General features: G+C 38.7%; 1 protein-coding gene across 2 annotated transcripts in view; it reads right to left on the bottom strand.

Moving 5' to 3' along the window:
- Positions 1-2034, bottom strand: part of ANXA1 (annexin A1) — a 16904-nt gene extending 14870 nt beyond the window's left edge. The window contains exon 1 of one of the 2 annotated variants that reach the window (XM_042877404.1): positions 1928-2034. The gene's annotated coding sequence lies outside the window, so the exon portion shown is untranslated. The remainder of the gene's footprint in view (positions 1-1927) is intronic. The other variant, XM_042877405.1, reaches the window with a different exon arrangement.
- Between the last annotated feature and the right edge of the window lie 14925 nt (positions 2035-16959).

The raw sequence follows: 16959 nt of genomic DNA, 5'->3' as shown, positions 1-16959 counted from the left end.
AATCACAGAATCACAGAATCACAGAATCACAGAATCACAGAATCACATGGTTGGAAGTGACCTCAAGGATCTCATGTTCTGTTGCATTTTATAAAAAACACATATAAAGAACACATGCAGAAGGTTGAAACTATTCTAAAGCTGTCATCACTCTGTGTTGAGTCCAGTGGATCAGCAGTGACATGTATGGGTATATCTGCAACTAATAGACCCACTTTGTATCCCTGTTTAAAGCTACAAAACAAAGATTCACAACACCAGATCTGAGAACGGTTTGAAACCAAAACTTCATTTTGGTTGGTAGAATAACACCTCTCAGAAATAAAGTTGGTGGAGCTGGCTCCAGGAAGAGCTGCTGTTATCTATGTTTCTACTTGCCCACTGCACTGCTCTAGAGGTTTTGCACCTTCTGGGGATAATTAAAAGGAAAGCCTACTAGCCTACGCTAAATTGGGTTTCTCAAGCCTCTCACCTATTATGGCTGCTAACCTGTTATGTAGAGCCTAGGTTCATCGGGGATACATTCAAATTACTATTTTAAGTTAGTATGAAGAAGGTCTGGAAGAACTGATTTTTTGCTGTATCTTCTTCTCCTTCATTCTTAAACTCACACCAAAGTCTATGAAAATAGAAAATGAAAATATGTGTATTATCTTCAGAGATATGCAAAGATGAGGTACTGTGGAAAACCAGGATATTGCACAAGCAACATCTGTTTCAGAGTTACTCTGTTTAATTACTCTGTTTAATGAAACACAGTCCAGTTTACATCTCCCACTTCCCAGGCTGGAAACTATGGACATCTCAGTTGAGAGGAAAGAAGATTGTGGATTTATAATTTCTCAGTTTGAAAAAAAAAAAATAGTAATGTTTTTCATGCATTTTATCATTCCTAATTTGAATGGTCAATGTACCATTGACCAGAACGTGTACCAGAACCAGAACCAGTGTACCAGAACGAAAAATGAGAGATCCAGACCTGAAAACTCCTGCTGTTCTTCACAATCCTCATTGCAATGTTTTTTTTTCAGTTTTTTCTCAGTACCCAGAGTTGGACATATTCCAATTTTTAGAGGTTTTGATAAAATACACAGCATTTGTTGAAAATATTTTAAGACACGCTTTTGCATTTTTTCTTCAGATAAAGCTATGTGTCAAACTACACCACTTCTCTAATCTTATTACTATAAGAGACATATAATCCCTAGTTGTTGTCCAGTGGTAGTTCCCAGGATCTTGATATAAATTCAAGTTATCAAATTCTATCAGAAAAGCAGGCAGTAGCTATAACACAATTTCCTTTGCAGTAGAAAAGTCTACTGAATACAAATAATACATGAGTGAGAAGAACAACCACATTTTGGAAAACTCAGTGGAAAGTGTTAGCAGAACAAATCCCAAATGATGCCCTTACATACGTGGCATTTGCCTAAATTATGAACTGTAAATACAGAGTTCTTCTCTTACGTCTCTCAGAGATCCTTTCCTCATTTTCACTCTGAGGAAAGATTCCTTTACTGTCCCAAAGCAGCAAACTGTTGTTGAAGTAATAGCAGCTGCTTCTGAAGTTACCATACAAAGCACATTTTTTTCCAGCAATCTCAGTTTTGCTGCACAGAAAGAAAGCATAAGAAATAGCCTAATCTAAATAACTTTAATTTTAATCATTTAAGCTACTCAGCTTTGTTTTTTAAGGAGGGAAGAAAATAAAAACAAACAGTAAGAACAAAAACAGTGATTATCCAAGATCTCCTCTGCAGATAAAATTTTTTAAAATGAAAAGAATTTCTTCTGGTCACACCCATTTTTTTCTGTGCCAGCAGATCCAACCTACAGAAAATTGCACCAGGCCTCTTGAAAAACATACTGGATAGTTCTTAAAGTCTGTCAGGTCTACAAACAGCAGTAAAGAACTACAAAAACCTACCTTTCTCCTCACAAGTATTACCTTTCAGAACAGCGAAGCCAGGATAAGAAAGCAGGCGGGTAGTGAGGCTTTTATTGTGCCATGCAGGAAACCCCACCTAGCAACCAGAATTGTTTCTACAGCCCCAGCAACTGGCTGGTTTTTCCTAGCAGCTAAATCTGTTTGCTGTCCAAAACACGGAACCACACACAAAAAAAGTCATTGCGAAACTATGTGCTGGAGAAAGCAGGAAGAGAAGGGAAAGCTCCTTGGCAGCTTTTCTCTCCTGCCTTGGCCAAATCCCTCACTGTAGCAATCGATTTAAATCTTCCGGTATCATAAGAGAGAAAAAAAATCAGTTGAATTACATTTTTGCCATGTCTGAAACAATTTTGAAGTTTCCTCAGAGAAACTTTAAGGGAAAAAAAAAAAAAAAAAAAAAAAAAAAGGACTAGAGAAGACTCATTATAGGTTTAACTCTCTTTCAAACTCCAGTGACTACTAGTTCTGCTTTTTCTGTCCATGAACTCAGGACAGAAGTATTACAAGAGCAAGATACTTCTGAAACTGAATAATCATACAGGATATCAAAATAGCTTTTTATTGCTGTTGTTTTGTTGTTGTTTTCATTTCATGCAAAGAAAACACTTAGTACCAGGCAGGCTTAACAGAAAAGCAGTAATTTAGACTTACATAATTAAAATTTGTTGGAACACTCAGAAGTTCAAAGTGTAAAAGGTTTGCACAAGAAAGGTGAGTTTGCAGCCTGACAGAAGCGGTTTTCTGCAAGCACTTCCTCACCCTGCTAGCCCAGCACATCTTCCAGAGCACGTCCTGCACAACACTGTGTGATGTATCACTAACATCTCAGGTTGGCTCAAAGCATCATGCCAGTGAAGAAACACCAGTTCCTGAAACAGAAACGTGTGTAGCTATATGTTTGGCTTCCTAAATGCCTATTGCTTTGCTTTCTGCTGATCAGAATCTGCTGAAATATGCTGATAACTTCAAAATGAGGTTGTGCGGCTGATACAGAGAAACATGCATGAGGAGAAGGAAGGGGAGCAGATTTGGGTGATTAAAGGGGATACCTGCCAATTTCTTAAATGAACAACTTCATTGCAAATTTTTCTTAAATCACACATATAGTACATCAAGCACAAGCCTTGTTTGCGTAATATAATGCTACCTAGCTTTGTAGAAACTGTAAGAGCCCTGGAGGAGTTTGATTGCCAGGCCTCTGTCAGCTAAGGATCAGTGAAGCCACTTGGAGCAGGCCATAGCCCATGTAGTACTGTCAGAGGTGGTGCTCAGTCCCAGTCCAAGAAACTGCACCCTTGGACTTGACATGGCCTTAACCACCAGCCTGGCTCCTCGCATCCCTGTGTCCATCTCCATCCCCAGGGAGATGCATAGTGCCCAGGGATGGGGCTGGCCTCATGTCTGACAGGGTAGTAGGACAGAATAAGCTCCCAGATCCTTCCCTGGTATCTGCATGGAGAGCCACCAGCATCTCAGCCCTCATAAGACCCCACATTCCCAAATCTCTGATAAGAGGTTGAACTTTTTTTTCCCTCCAAAATTCATGTATTATTTGACAAGGGTATTTCAGACATTTTCAGTACACTGAATAATTGAGGGCTTTAGAAGTTGACAGTGATACTGTGAACAAGCTGTCTAGTTGCTTTCCATTTTGTTTATTTATTTATGAACTGTGAAGGACAGATTATTCCTGCTCTCCTGACCTTCCTGTCAGTATTAAGCTGACGGTCTTACTTCACTCATTTTGTATGTTTACAGAGTTTACAGTCTTTTTATCAAGGGAACGTTTGCCTTGTCTATCACTGAACATTTATAATTGCAAAGTTTAAATTGAAAAGCTGGAAATCTGTGTGTATTCTGGGTATTCCTAAGTTTTCTGAAATACTGAAATAATATAGAGAAAAACAGTTTACACAGGCTCAGAGCTTCCTTGTAAATTAATGGCATTTTCTGAGTAAAGAAATAAAGACAGAAACATTTACTCCAAGTCTGAAAGAGAAGGAAATAATGTGTCACAAGTATGTAGTAAGACATTCCTCCCAGGCTGACTTTGTTTTCTAAAACTCTTTCTTAATAATCAGACTATTGTTCCATTTTCACTGCAGCATTTTAACACGTTTTCTACTCTACTGTCTATCAGGCCTGTGTTTCTACTTTCAGACTGATCTGACATGAAGACATTTCACTTCAATTCTTTTCAGGAGCTGGTTGCATGTGCTTTTTCTACATTTTTAAAGGGTGGAGATGTTGACTCATCTTCTTCCTGAAGCTGAAGTGAGTCACCATCTGATAGCTAGAGACCTTAATTGTACAAAATGCTTACCCCTGAAAAAAATGCGACTTAACCAGAGGAAGTTTTAGCATGCAATGTTTAGTCTTTAATAGAAAACCCATCACTTGTTTCACAGAGTTGTAATTGTGCACATACTCAGGATCTGGTATTCCTTTTCCAGAAGTAGCAAAGCGTGCAGCTACTGGCACTCTGTAAGAGAGATTTAAAAAAAAACATTTTTCTTTGTTGTTAAACTTAGTATGACAGATCTTAAATGCTGCAATTATCACTATTTTGTTATAATAGTCAATCTAATGTGGAAAACAGTTCCTGCTGAGAGAAAAAGAAATGTATGCTCTATGTAGTAAAAATAGAAAATAGTCAGTTTTCATAATCTGCTAAGTTCAGATTTACCAAAAATTCATCCTGAGGCTGACTCAAGTGAGCAGATAGAATTGCCCCAAGTTTTTCATACTACACAAGATGATAGCACAATGATTCAATAATTTAGTTGAAGATGGAGACAGGAGCAACAGTCCTTACATCTATCCCAACGAGCAACACTGAACCTTCTCTAATTCTGTGACTATTCTTACAGGGAATTCTTTAAAGAGGAATTAAGGTTGGGAGTGTTTGGGAAAGGAACATTCTACCTGTGTGCAGACAAATGACCTCATTTTACTAGCGACCTTCAGATTAACCACAATAACAGTAAGTGAAAACTGACGCTAGCAAACTGAATTGTTCTGAATTAAAATAGCATTTTCCTGCAAGAACTAAGTCAGACAACAAGAGATAAAACATAGATCTCTGCCTGTTTTCCACCAGATCAATCATTCCCTTTGTGCAAGTTGAGGACAAGCCAGAGTCATCTGGAATCTACCTCTCACATATTTTGCACCTTGTGATTTTAATTCATCCTCATTAGTGTTTACCTACATCCTGTGAAACTGAAGAGAAAAATATCACTCACTACCTTAGACAGCAAGGCCCTTCAGGGCAACCAGCTTTACTCAGATTTCAAGTAAAAGTAGTATAGATTATATACATTCAAAAACATATAGTGTTGTTAGCAGTCCTACTGAAGGCAATAGTACTTTCAACAAGGCATTCTAGTGATTCTAGTGCAAACATAGTTTCTTTTACTAATACACTTATTCCTGTACAAATTCTTAAAGCAAGCCTCAATTGCACTGTTCTGAAAAATGTATTTTCTGTGTATTGAAGCAGTGTCTTCTCAGATTTTATCTTACTTTAACATTACATTAAATTTCAACCTGACTAGATTTCAATTTTAAGAGAAAATAGCTGTATTATCTATTCATTCACATCTAATCTATACAACTACAGACAAATATAATTACAATCTGACTGTGATCTTGTGTATCCACATTATCCCATGTCATAGGCTGGCTGGTATATAGGTTCAATACAGACATATTTTCTTAGTAAGAATCAAGCAAAAAATGATGCATATGAGACAGCTAAACAAAACTGTGTTTTATCTCTGTGTGGTCTGTTAAAACATTTATTTTCATTAACGTATCGTTTCTCGTTCAGTTCATAGTTCAGATGCAGGCCACTTTGCCAGACTGCAAATAAAAAGGACAACATTCATTTGTGTATTGATATCAATCCAAAAAGTTCATAAATATTTCTGAGGAATTTTCTAACTGGGATTGTGTTCTTACACTGCACAAAATACTTATCATTTATCTCTCTCTTTCATCTTAGATTAGCTAACATAGTTGGAATGAAACACTGAATACTAATCCTCTGACAACAGGAACTCCTTGCACTTTCTGTCATTAATTGTCTTTAATATTTACTATTTACTTAGTCACAATAAATACCTTTCCGTAGCTCTAAAGCAATATTAATGTAGAAAATGTAAAGGCATTTTCTGAGTCTTATTGTAGATTGTAGCTTGGCTATTCCACAAGATACAAAATGCTAGAGAGCTGCTCCCCTGTCTGAAGAAAAAAGAAAAGCCCACACTGTATTAGAAACAGGCAGAACAACTGTCAGTGAAGTAATGTCAAGATGCCATCATTTTAGGAATTGGATTCATCTTAAATGAGATAGTGCGTTGTCACCCACTTAATATAACCGGGAGTTATCTCTGGGATGCAGATTGAGAAAGAGTTCCAAAAGCTTTTTTGACTTGTCAGACTGCCTTCCAAGCATAAGCCCTGAAATCACTGTGGTTGTGTGCCAAAGTAATTTATACGAGAAAATTCTTGACCTTCTAGGAAGGCTCTAGGAAAAAAAGCTTTGGAAATCATGGTTACACAAATCCTCCTCCAAATCACAATATAGCAAAACAAATCTTTATGGTAATATAGTTGTGACTACAGTAGTAATTCTCTGAGGAAGGTATAATATAATGTACACGCAGTGGGAAGTACTAAGTAGATAAGACGGGAAAGTGGAAACACATAAGCCATTGTGCAGCAGGCAAACTATGAATTAGTTGCCATTACAGAAATATGGTGGGATTACTCCCACGACTGGAGTGCTGCAGTGGATGGTTATAAGCTCCCCAGAAGTGACAGGCAAGGAAGGAGGGGGGGCAGAATAGCTTTCTATGTTAGAGAATGTTTTGATGTTCTTGAGCTTCGGGCTGGGAATGATGTGGTTGAGACTCTGTAGGAAAATATATTATATATATATATAGTATAAATATAATATATTTTATAAATACATTAATAGTAAGAGAAGGGCTAAGGGAATCTCCATCCATTACTGGATGCAGAAGGGAATGTGACCACTGTGGACAAGGAGAAGGAGATTCTCAATGCCTTTTTTACATGTCTTTAAGAGTCAGACCAGCTATCCTTGGGGTATCCTATCCCCTGTCCTGGAAGTCTTGGATAGGGGAGCATAAGAAACCTCCCATGATTCAGGTGGAAATTGATAGAAACCTACTAATTCACTTGGGTATCTACAAATCCATAGGGTCAGGTGGGATCCACCTGAGCGTACTGAGAGAGCTGGCAGAGGTGAATGTCAAGCCACTTTACATCATCTACCAGTATTCCTGCTCAACCAAATAGGTTCTAAGGGACTAGAGGCTTGACAATGTGACTCCCATCTACAAGAATAGCCATAAGGAAGATCGAGGAACTACAGGCCTCTCCAGAGCTACAGCCTGACCTTAGTGTCAGGAAAGCTTATGGAGCAGATGATTTTGAGGGATATCACACAGCATGTGTGGAACAACTGGGTGATCAGGCCTAGCCAGCACAGGTTAGGGTTAGGGTTAGCGAACATGAAAGGCAGGTCCTGCTTGACCAACATGATCTCTTTCTATGATTGACTGATCCACCTGGTAGATGAGGGAAAGACTGTTGACATAGTCTACCTAGACTTCAGCAAAGCTTTCAACATTGTCTCCCACAGTATCCTCCTGGAGAAGTTGGCAGTCCATGCCTTGGGTAGTTACATTCTTTGCTGGGTAGAGAACTGGCTCGATGGTTGGGCCCAGAGAATGGTGATGTATGGATTTAAATCCATCTGGCTACTGGTCATGAACAGTGTTCCCCAGGGGTTGGTACTGGAGTCTGTCTTCTTCAATATCTTTATTGATGACCTGGATGAGGGCATTGAGTGCACCCTCTGTAAGATTGAGATGACAACAAGTTGGCTGGAAGTGTCGATCTGCCTGGGGGTAGCGAGGCCCTACAAAGGATCTGGACAGGCTGGGTGGCTGGGCTGAGGCCAATGGGATGAAGTTCAACAAGACCAAATGCCAGGTCCTGCACTTTGGCCACAACAACCCCAGGCGACACTACAGACTTGGAGTAGAGTGGCTAGAAGACTGTGGAGAGGTAACAGATCCGGTGGTATTGGTTGATGCTTGGCTGAACATAAGCCATTAGTGTGCCCAGATGGCCAAGAAGCCATTAGCATCCTGGCTTATATTTGAAATAGTTTTGCCAGCAGAAGCAAAGATGTGATTATCCCCTATATTCAGTGTTGGTGAGGCTGCAGATTGAATACTGTGTTCAGTTTTGGGCCTTTCACTACAAGAAAGTCATCAAAGCCCTGGCACATATTCACAGAAGGGCAGTGAAGCTGGTGAGGGGTCTGGAGTGCAAGCCACAACGTTTAGATGCTGGACTGAGGGGCATTTATTGGAAAATACTGGTGATAAGTGAATGGTTGGACTGGATGATCTTAGAAGTTTTTTCCAAACTTGATGATTAAATGATTCTATGACTCCATCTTGTAAGCAAACCATTCCACTTTGGTTGTTTCAGTTTGTTAAAATGAATAAACGGTAGCAGACTGTAATGTCCAGGTTAAATAAATAAAACATATCATGCTCCATATCTGCGCTGAGGAGGATCACATTCTGAAACTTCAAAATCACTTCAGTCAGTCTGAGACCTGTTGGAAGTGGCACAGCCCTAACTCGGTTCTGACTATCAAACAGGAACAGGAATTACACGATAAATGAATAATAGTTAATAATGTTTTGCTCACTGACTGCATTCACAGTGTGAACAGTCAGAAAACAAAGCTGAGTAAATTAAATATTTCATTTCCTTCTGAAATATCTTATACTAGCTCTTTCCACTATTAATGGGAGATTTTTTGCAGTTGGGAAAAGTTATTCAGGACATCTTGAGTATTACTATTTCTCAAAGTAGCTTACTTGGCAAAATTAGAAGAGAGATGTCTGTGCAGAACAGTCAGAACTAACTTCACAATCTCAGACTGCAAAACTGACTTGCTTCTACAGAACATTAGAATAGTTTCATCTTAGAAAAAAGCTTTAAATTGTCCTTAAACCTTAAACAAAAGGAAAGGAAAGGGGAGGGGAGGGGAGTGGAGGGGAAGGGAAGGGAAGGGAAGGGAGAGACAGAACAATCTGAACTGCTGTATTCAGTGTAAGTTTTTTCTGGTGTCCTCCACTATATATTTCACATCATTTTAAGTATGTTTGCTGTTTAATTTTCAGCAAAACAATTTGCATCATCACATTTGTTCCTGAGGTCTGTATTTAAGTATTGAACAGCTTTTTCTCATTCAGTTTCCAGCTAAAAAATCAGATATCTTCAGTTTTCATGTTTCAGTTTTATTTTAGGCTGGGTTAATCCAAGGCTGTTGCTGCTTGGGAAGGAATACCTTTTAAAGAGTACAATGGATGACACAGTGCAAGTCATAATTATTCATGAGAAATTGTAAAGGTATTAGGCTTACTTTTATTTGGAAGAGAAGAATCTCCAAGACATGTTTGTATTTGTTGTAATTTGTTCCATTGTACGAATGCCTAAAGGTATGTAACTCAGAGTTGAATTTCCTGAAAGAGGAAAGATGCAGATGTGACATGTAAGATAGGACCTGATTCTATACTAAAGTAGATTATTTAGCCCTGGAGCTGCTATAAGATTTTTGAAAAAATCAAATAGGTTGGGAATATACATAAAGGAATATGAGCTTCTTAGCCCTAGAAATTTATCTTCTTATAATCGAGCATAAAATATTATTGATAACCAGATGCCAGCAAGACGAATGAAAAAATCAGTTTGAAGATGACAGAGATTTAAGAAAAATATGTATCAATGTGGAATCGATTACTGAGGGGATTACTGAGGGGACTGAGAAAGTGATCTTAAGATGTTTGTGGCACTGACAATCTGCTACTCTGTTTATTAGCCAGCACAATCAAGACCTACTTCAGGATTAGAAATTATACACTCCTCAAAAGCTTAAGTAAAGAAAGAAACGTTACAATGATTGTTAAAAAATGCAAGTTTAAACCTATCAGAACATTGTTAAATATAATTTTACATCTTTTTTTCTTTTTATTCACCAGTTTCTGAAAATACAATCTATCAAAAACAATTCTGCATTTCTGTGGGACCGCAGTTTTGGAAAGTCAAATACCTTCAGTTGTTCAGAGCATTATTTTCCTCATGTCTTTTCTCTTTTTCTTTTATTCTTTCTTTTATTTATTTTTTTTCCTCCGTTAACAAGAGACTAAAGGAGAAAGGAGATGTAAAAACAACATTACTGAATTTCTGTATCACAAGAAAATTCCTTTCATATAAGAAAATAACTTTTTCAGAGAAATCTTTTATGTAAGTTCCATATTATGTTTTTTTCATCATACCCAAGTTTAAATACAGTATATTCAAAATAGAACACCAGGGAAACTAGTCATACAATCAATTAATTTTGTATTATTTGGAAACAAAGATGCTTCAAAAAATCCATAATGAAACTGCTTGTTGAGTTCATGATACTAAAACCTCCCTTTTAAACTACAATCTAAATGCAGGCTCTCATTCTTAATCCATTTTGACAGAAGGGTGGAGTATGGAACAATAGCAGCATAGTAAAAATCTGGAGCCACTAGTCTCACTTGACTAATCTTGATCACACCAGTCTGCAAACAGATCATTGTGCATTTGCTTTTGCAACTGCTGAGTAGTACTTTCTTCTGCCATTTCCTGCAGCTGCATTATTCATATCAATATGGGAATAATCATAAATTGTATGTCTGGGTTATTCTAAGAGAACAGTAAATTTGAACTGTCATTCAAAACAATCTGCCAGCTTCGTTAGCTGAGGCACTTCTCAGTATAATGGCAGTGATAAATATGTTTTACCTTTAATTAGATGTGAGTGGTGAGCTTTATGCTTCTATAAGGCAAGGCAAACTTTGCTCTGATGTAATAAAAACTCAATCAGGAAGCATTTCATAACCTCATTTATGTGAAATTAGGCTGAAACTACATCGAACTCCACATTACAGGTTTCCTTTACAAGTTTTGTAACTACTAGAAATGTAGCAAATGTACCATATTTTACTTTTTTTTTTTTTTCAGGTGAAACAAGTTAGAGTAGACTTTTATTAAATATTTTTTTCATAGAACCAAGTAATCACCAAAGTTGGAAAAGACCTTCAGCTAATCCATCTGCCACGAATATTTCCCCACTAAACTGTGCCTCTCAATACAACACCTAAGCATTTCTTCAGCAGTTCCAGAGACAGCGACTCAAGTATCTCCTTAGGCAGCCTATTCTAGCACCTGATCACTCCTTTGAGGAAGAAATTTTTCCCAGTGTGTAACTTGAATCTCCCCTACAGCAATTTTAGGCTCTCTAGTTCTATCTCCAGTTACGCAGGAGAAGAGGCCAGTCTCCACCTTGCCACAAGCTCTTTTCACAAAGTAGTAGAGAGCTATAAGGTCTCCTCTGACCATCCTCTTCTCCAGAACTACAAGTCCCAGTTCCCTCAGCTGCTCCTCATATGTCTTGGACTCCAGACCGCTCACCAGCTTCACTGCCCTTCTCTGAACATGTTCCAGGGCCTCAATGTCTTTTTTGTAGTGAGGTTCCCAAAACTGAACACATTACTCACTCTACTCGTGCTGGTTTGGCCTTGCCAGCACTGACTACAGGTGAATGATGCCCTCCTTGCTCCTGCTGGCAACATTGATATAAGCCAAGATGCCACTGGCTTTGGCTATCTGGAAACACTGCTGGTTCACATTCAGACAAGCATCAGTCAATACCCCCAGGTCTGTTTCCTCTTCAGCCACTCTGCTCCAAGTTGCATTGCCTGGGGTTGTGGCCAAAGAGCAGAATCCAGTACTTGGTTGTTGAACTTCACCCCCTTGGCTACAGATCAGTTATCCAGACTGTCCAGATGACTCTGCAGAGCCTTCCTACACTCAGGGAGATCAACACTTCCTCTCAGCATAGTGTCATTTGCAAACTTAGGGTGTACTCAATCCCCTTGTCCAGGTCATCAATAAAGGTATTAAACAGGACAGACCCCAATATCAGCCCAGTCTTTTAGTGTTTTGAGTTTCATCTAGCAAGTTTTGATCTGGCAAAGCAGACACTGCTAGCCACAGGAAACAGCGAGAAGAAACCTGATACATATCTCCCGTTTTACTTTGTACAAGTATCCTGTTGCCTAGAAAAGCTTTCGTATTTTTTTGTATATTAAATATTTATGCACATAGTGTGGGAGGCTGACTGCAAATAGTAGATGTTAATTCACTCCTCTGAGGAAAAACTGGCCGTGAGAGCAGATCAATTACAATGGATGAAGGTAATTTTTAAGACTTAATATTTATTTAGGAAAGAAAGGGGTTCATTTATGTTGAATTATGGCCCACAGTTGATGAGAGTGGAAGCACGGAGCCAGCCAAATTTTATATTTAAGAACATGAGGTAAATTTAAAAATATTTTATTTTTAAACTTCTTAGCTGTACACAATTCTCAAAGAACAGTAGATGAGTATAGTTTTAAGTATATCTAATCATTTTTCAAAGTCTGTCCTCAAAATACATATGTTCTGATGCTAGTTAGAGAGTTGTATACTTTATGAAACATTTAACAAAGTGCAATAACTGAAGTTCTCCTACTTAAAGCTTCCCTGGTCTCTAGAAATATTTTGTAACATTTTTCAAAAGTGGAATTGAGTTTCTACAGCTTAATGAGACACTGAGTATTATTTCATCCACAGCAAGTGATGATGTATGCTCATGCTTTTGTACTGTCATTGAGGCGTGCAATTATAAGACATATAATGTTAGAAAATGAACAGAGAAGATTGTACGAGGGATTGATAAAGGGCTAATGACAGTGGCTTCTGTTCAAGACTGAAAAGTGAGTTCAGTAGTTTAACAGCACAAGAATCTTAAGTTCTTGATCAGAAGAATTTGTTCAGACATTTTCAGAGGACTTCAGTTGATTTGGCAAGCAAGCAGAGATAGATCTAAGAAGGAGTTTCAGTTGTACAGTATGTTAAAAAACATGCTAACAGGATGTTTAATAAAAATTGGATTAGTAATTAAAAGTGTGTCAACTATACTTCTATTTTCTTTTGCATGATGCATTTTAGTTACAAATATAATATATTTATTTATTTTATTTCAAACTAAGATCTCTTTCTGCTGCTTATTGTTCTCCTGGAACAGTAATTCCATGTTTGCTGAAAAAAAAAATAATATGTAAAGCCAGTGAATTAACAGAGGATTCTGCCTCAAATAAGAGAACATAATGCTTTAATGAAAGGATGGAAAATTGAATACTGCTGAGTTTTTTTGTTGTTTCTACTAGAGTTTCCACAGAAACAATGTCATAATCATGACATGTAAAGAACTATAATTCAATAGCACCTGTACTCATCATTTTTGTTATACAGACTATCTCTTACAAGATGTTATTGTGAGTGTTAAACTCTGTAATGCTTTCCACAGAATCACAGAACCACAGAATGGCCAGGGTTGGAAGGGACGTCAAGGATCATAAATCTCCAATTCCCATGCCACATGCAGGGAGACCAACCTCCACATTTAATACTAGACTGGGCTGCCCAGGGCCCCATCCAATCTGGTCTCAAACATCTCTAGAGATGGAGCATCCACAGCTTCTCTGGGCAGCCTGTTCCAGTACCTCACTACTCCCATAGTAAAGAACTGACATCCAACCTAATCTTCCTTCCCTCCCTCAACTTAAAACCATTTCCCCTTGTCCTGCAGTTATCTACCCTTTCAAAGAGTTCATTCCCCTCCTGTAGGTACTTTAGGTACTGAAAGGCTGCAATGAGGTCACCCCGCAGCCTTCTTTTCTCCAGGCTGAACAAGCCCAGCTTCCTCAGCCTGTCTTTTTACAGGAGGTGCCCCAGTCCCCTGAGCATCTTTGTGGCTCTTCTCTGGACTCTCTACAACAGCTCTCTGTCTTTCTTATACTGGAGGCTCCAGACCTGGACACAGTTCTCCAGATGGGGCCTCAAAAGAGCAGAGGAGAGGAGGACAATCACCTCCCTGTCCCTGCTGGCCACTCCTCTTCTGATGGAGCCCAGGATACCATTTGCTTTCCAAGCTGCAAGAGCACACTGCTGGCTCATGTTAAGTTTTTCATCCCCCAGGTCCTTCTCTGCAGGGCTACTCTCAAGGAGTGCTCCTTCCAGTCTGTATGGATGCCTGGGATTTCTCTGGCCCAAGTGCAAAACCTTGCACTTTGCACTTTTGGGATTTCAGTCTTCTGATACATGCTCTGAGACATCTATATATTGGGCAAAAATTAAAGCACATAACCAGAGATACAAAAATTAAAATAGCCAGCATCAGCTACCATTTTTAGTTTGGGATTTATCAGAAATGCATGTAAGTGAGTATGTAAGTGATAACAGAAGGTAAGATTATGTGGGCCTTTTTAAAGAGTATGTAATTACAGTAAATGTAAACAGCTGTGCAAAGCCTGTAATGAAATCAGGACTCTTTGCCTTGCTCCACCTTAGGAAGCAGGCTGCTGAGAAGTTGGATGAGGGAAAGAAGAGAAAGATTTGTGTCTTTTTCTCTGTAACCTGCAGAACTTGACCATAAGTCGCGATGGAATCATGATGGAACAATATGTTCTTACCTGTTATTAAAGACCATGGTTGAAACTTTCCCAGCCATATTAGTAAAAGTATTCTGTGTTTACATATCAAATAAACTTCTCAAGTATTATGCTGAAAATTTAAATGCATTGATGAAATGAAAATTAAAGCTCATTATGGCTTATTTAGAACTAAATAGCATTCAATTAATGAGGCATTAAGACCTGTATTTACAGGTTGCTGAATAATAAGTGAGAAAAAAACTGGGAACACCTTGTAAATATCTTATCTAGCCAATTTAAATGAAGTAAAAGTCAACAAATAAGTCTAAAGGAAATCTAGATTCTCAGTTTTTTTCCCAATATCTCAGTAGTTCGTTGTCAGAAACATATTCCTTCACAGAGAAAAATAGCCATAAAGCTGACAAATGAGATCAAGAAAAAGCCTTGTGGTAGCAAAATGTTAACTGCTGATGGCAAATATTTTTCAAAATTATCAGCTTTTTAGTTCATGGAATCATAGAATATCCTGAGTGAGAAAGGATCCACAAGGATCATCAAGCTCAACCCCAGGCTCCACACAAGGCCACCCTAAAATCGATACTCTGCCTGAGATAATTGTCCAAACATTTATTGAACTCCAGCAGCTGGGGAGCCTGTCCTAGTGCTCGAATGGTGAAAAACCTGGTGAAGAACCTTTCCCTAGAGCCATTCCCAGCCCTCCCCTGGAGCAGCACCAAGACGTTCCCTTGTATCACATCACTGTCACCAGGGAACAGATCTCAGTGCTGCCCCTGCACTCCCTGCAAGGAGCTGTAGGCTGCCACAAGGCCTCCCCTCAGCCTGCCCTGCTCTGGGCTGAACAAGCCAAGGAAAATCAGCTGCCTCTCTATATCCTGTTCTCCAGACCCTTCACTATCTTTGTTGCTTGTTCCTATATGTCCTCTTCTTTATGCCAATGTATTTGTATAGAATAATTCAACAGTTTGAACATTCAAAGTATTCACTAACTGCCTGTCCATCTTTCTCTCATGCAATAAACTCTAAGTTGAGAATAACAAGTTAAACAACATCACTGACTGTCAGCTCTGTTAGGCAATGCCATTGGGCAAGGCTGTTGCTTAAGGCAGTGTAACCTGAGAATGATAGAGAAAAATATGTGGTTTGACCAGCATGAATAAGCAAAAAAAATCACAATGAATTGTTGTCTGGAAAAATCTGTAAAATGCCATCAGAAATTCATTTTCAATTTACTTTCAGGAAACGAAATATTCCTTCCAGAGTGTGAAAATATATTAATGCATGAATCTTCAGCTTAACAATTCCAAATCTAAATTAATATAATTATACAGTAACTGCAATCCTTGCTAGAACTGCAAGCTTTGATATTCTACAATAAGTTGTTATCAACATGGTGCAGTGCTCAGTAAGAACCAAGGACTAGATCAGATTATAAAACCACCCACTCCACAGGTAAACAGGAGAAGCTGACACTGTCCCATTCATAATCAAGGGAAGAGTTAACATATGATTCATTTCCAACCATTGAACTGTATTGAATCTTGCAGCTGAGCTGTAGTACTTGACTGCTTGTAGAAGAGATCAACAGCAGCAATAAAAATGACAATTTGTGCTTCATTGTAATCAACGAAGAAAATTAATGTGGTCTTGACTGTCAGTGACCATTTGTTCAGGGCATAATCACAGAATCACAGAATGGCCAGGGTTGGAACAGACCTCAAGGATCATGAATCTCCAACCCCCCTGCCACAGGCAGGGACACCAACCTCCACGTTTAATGCTAAACTATGCTGCCCAGGGCCCCATCCAACCTGGCCTTGAACACCTCCAAGGACGGGGCATCCACAACCTCTTTGGGCAGCCTGTTCCAGTACCTCACCGCTCTCTGGGTAAAGAATTTCCCCCTGATGTCCGACCTAAATCTTCTCTCCCTCAACTTAAAACCATTTCCCCTCGTTCTACACATATCAACCCTTTCAAAGAGTTGTTTCCCTTCCCCTTTGTAGGCTCCCTTTAGGTATTGAAAGGCTGCAATGAGGTCACCCCGCAGCCTTCTTTTTTGCTTTTTTGTTTTCCTTTCCTGCCACAGTCTTGAATTGTTTTTTCAATTGCTTATTTATTGGACATAAAAATTAATTTGCGTGGGGTTGATTACATAGTAAGATGTAAGAATATTCCACTCTGTACATTATTGATATAAACTCTGCATTTACAGAGTGAAGAACAGATATCATATAAGCCTGGTTGATTTCTCCATCCCTTTGTAGAGTCCTTTCTCTGATGTCAGGAGCACCTCTTAGCAGTCTAACCTGTGCCTTATGTTCCAACAATTGAGAATCATATGGCATTTGTAATTTTAATTAGTAG

The sequence above is a fragment of the Lagopus leucura genome, unplaced genomic scaffold, assembly GCF_019238085.1.
Source record: "Lagopus leucura isolate 7727_CA_CO unplaced genomic scaffold, USGS_WTPT01 Super-Scaffold_100018, whole genome shotgun sequence".
Classification (NCBI taxonomy): domain Eukaryota; kingdom Metazoa; phylum Chordata; class Aves; order Galliformes; family Phasianidae; genus Lagopus; species Lagopus leucura.
This window is presented reverse-complemented; position numbering and strand designations above follow the sequence as displayed.